Source organism: Seriola dumerili, unplaced genomic scaffold (genome assembly GCF_002260705.1).
Source record: "Seriola dumerili isolate Sdu_G_001 unplaced genomic scaffold, Sdu_1.0 BDQW01000468.1, whole genome shotgun sequence".
Taxonomy (NCBI): Eukaryota; Metazoa; Chordata; class Actinopteri; order Carangiformes; family Carangidae; genus Seriola; species Seriola dumerili.
In genome coordinates this window covers 5,224,791-5,228,278 of record NW_019174723.1, presented here as the reverse complement: position 1 = coordinate 5,228,278, position 3,488 = coordinate 5,224,791, and positions in this window count along the sequence as shown.

The following is a 3,488-nucleotide window of genomic DNA, read 5'->3' as shown; positions in this document are numbered from 1 at the left end:
GCTTTCTACTGCTGCACTACTTTGTTTCATAAGAGTTTGTCTTACTGCGCATGCGCCACCTTCTTATCCCACTGTCCTGGCGCGTTCAGTGCACAACGAGTTAAAAAGACAACCGAAGGTACACTTGTTAAAAGGTCCACACATCAAGGCAATTATTGATGTAATTAGTAGAAAAATAATAGAAATACAACAATATAATCAGGCGTAATAGTATTTTTTCGGAATACTGACCCAAAAGCTAAAGAGAACCCGTAATTTTTTTTTTAACTGTTTAGTTTTCCTTGAAGAAAAAACGAATTTTGGTTTTACGCAGATATTTCCGTGATAACGGTGATACCATAATCGGCGCTTCAACCACAGGCTTGGCTGATTGTATTTCCCGTCTGGGAGCCTACAAGAAATGCAATGATACGTTGGAAAATTCAGACTTATCTAATTTCCTATAATACATGAATGCAGCAATAGCCCTGTAGAACGTGAACGGCGACGTACTTCCAGTCCGGTGTTCCCATTGGTCGGTTTGCCGTCACATGTAGGATACCAGGTCACGTTTAAGAGGCATGGAAATGCGGAAGTCCATTCACACGGCAGCAAGAGTCGTAGGCGGTTTGTGATGAGATACAGAGTCAGAGAAATTTAATTTCATTAAAAAAGCGTTTTACCCTGAAAAATGGCTCTGGGAAAGTTTATGCTTTCTTTAAGGGAAGAACTGGCCTTTACAAAATGTAGATAATTTGTGTATTGAAATATTTTAGAGGGTGTCAAAAGTCTGGCTAAACTCCTGTAGCCTGTTTGCACTAACCTCAAACGATTTTAATGAGTAGGCCTAAATAAAAAAGTGAAATTCATTTTCATATCTGTTCTCCTTCTTTTCTAACTGTAAATATGCAATAACTGAAATTAAAATCACAACTAGATTATAGAAAAATCTTATTTACTAAATATTTTTTCAGACCATTTATTCAGTGTTTTATTGAAGAAACTGGCAGCAATTACAGCATTGTGGGTATTTGTTTTTATTTGTTCTGGTTAACTATTTAGTCTGGTAACATAGTTGTTCATACTGTTGTGTAGAGTTATACTTACATTGTTAACCTTGTACAAACTGCTTTGGCAATAATAAACTTAATAGTGGTCAATTTCCATATCAAATACAGGAATTACAGTTATTTGGCATACATGTGGAAGATTGATGTCAGCCGCTTAATGTTTACTGTGAACAGTGGACATCATTTGTGCACATTCACCATCTCAAGGCATTACCATAACAGGTGCTGACATGAACACACCTAAAGATTTGTTCTCCACTAAAACTGCTTACCACACAGAATGTGAATATCTGAGTGTTGGATTCACCACACATTTGAGACATATTGAGGGTGATATAAGTGTAAGATCCACACGCCCAAGTAATGGGGGATGATAACACCATCAGCATTTGTTCTTGGCATCGCTCATTTATTTATTTTCACTTGTTCTTGATATTGGCTCCTTCTGTCTCTTTGCTGTTGTTGCAGTGTTTCTCTTTGTTCACAGTCTTTCTCTTTTCCCTTTAAATCTAATCCTTTCTGTATCTCAGCTGCTCTATTATCCATTAAAAAGAGCAAATGTATTTATGAACCAGTGACTCTATGCCATCAGTTCTGCCTGTTTCTCATAATAAACCAGGTATTAATTTATCCTCCATCTAAAAGCATAAAAAACATTCTCTGAGTGAATATTACTAGAAGGAAATTATTGTCACAGTACTGTATAAATAGCACCATCACATGAACAAACCATCAAAGTGGTAAATGCCACATCTGAAATGTTGTGTGTTATATCATGCAAAGTATTATACATGTCGAGGTTGAGGTTCACAACATCAACACAGCGTATCATTACCATCCTTTTAACACATTATGTACTTGTTAGACATAGCTTTTCATAGCTTTCCCATGCTGAAGTGTTGGCTGCTGCGTGGATTCTCTGGTTATTTTCATTAAGAGTTTGAAAAGTGCAGGAACAAATCCTCAGGGAGATAGTACAAATACAGACATACTGTACACCCATACCCTCGTTCATTAACCCCGTCATTTGTTAAAATAATTTATCCTTTACTGTTAGCTAACTATTTTAACCAATCCATCACTGTTAGCTATTTCACCAGTGGTCCATTACTAGTTAGCTAACAATTTCTTTATCCCTTAATTTTTTGTCTTGACTATTTGAGTTGTATATAGATTTCTTGTAGCTTTCTATTTTGACTATACTTCTAGCTAACTATTTCAATTGTTTATCCATTACTTTTTGCTATTTGAGCTGTTTACATTACTTTTAGATATTTCTCCAGCTATTCCACTGATTTCATCTGTCTATTCATCACTTCTAGCTTATAGTTAACTGACTTCCCAGTTTGTCAGGGATCATCTTGGTTTCGAGATGGGTGTCCTGAGACCTGACAAATATCTGTAAAACACTGGTTTTCACCACAATTGAAGTATTATTTATACTATTATGCTTATTTTCAGCTCTAACATAGACATTTATCATGTTTTGCCCCACTCATTACTCCCTAATCCAATCCGGTCTTCATAGCAGATCTTTGTTTACTTTTTCATTCAAGGTGCTATCATTTCCTACTACAAGTATTTAGCTGGACTTTCTGGTAAGTGACCCCCTCCTGGTCAGCAGACGGTCGAGGATCTGTTGTTTGAAGAACCCTGAAACAAACAGTCCCAAAAATGAGTCTGCATACATCTGCCACACTTATGGCGGTGTCACGAGTGACATGTTGTCAGTCAGCCTGCTCATGAAATGTCAACCCCTGACAAAACTTACAAAGAGAATAATCACTGAGGAAACAAAAGACATGAATCAAAATGAGAATTGTAAAAGAATAAAAACAGACAAAAAGCTAGAAAAAAGAGGTTTAAACAAAACAGCAGAGTGATATCACTGCATTATTTCACTTTCATCAGAGTGCAGCCATGGATGACCCAGATAATGTGTCTTGTTTCCTGTATGACTTCCTCATTATCCAACTCACTCATAAAAAAATATCTAGTGTGGGCTGTGATGCAACTGTCTGTTTGCTTATGTTAGTCAAGGGGCGGAGTCTGGGGTAGAACAGAAACACCATCCCACCTTGAGCCACTCCCGCTGCTGGGGGTGCTGACGTCTTGTCTCAAGGCCTTGTGGAGTTTTGATGTTACGTCTGCAAAATCAGCAGATTCTTTAGTCATATTGTGATGGAGTTTTGTCATATACGTCTGTGGGAAACCATTTACTTTTTCTTAAAGTCACGATTAAGTAAAAGTAGAGCTACCCTGCAAAGCAACAGCTCAACTAAAAGTGAACATCACCCTTCACAGCAAGACTTTAGCAATTAACACAACTTTTTTTCACTGAGGTAAAAGTGAAATTAGTCAGAACTACCTATAAATACTAGAAGACAGAAGTAATAATAATGAATTTGTGATTTTACATTATGTTTTACCTACCTCGTC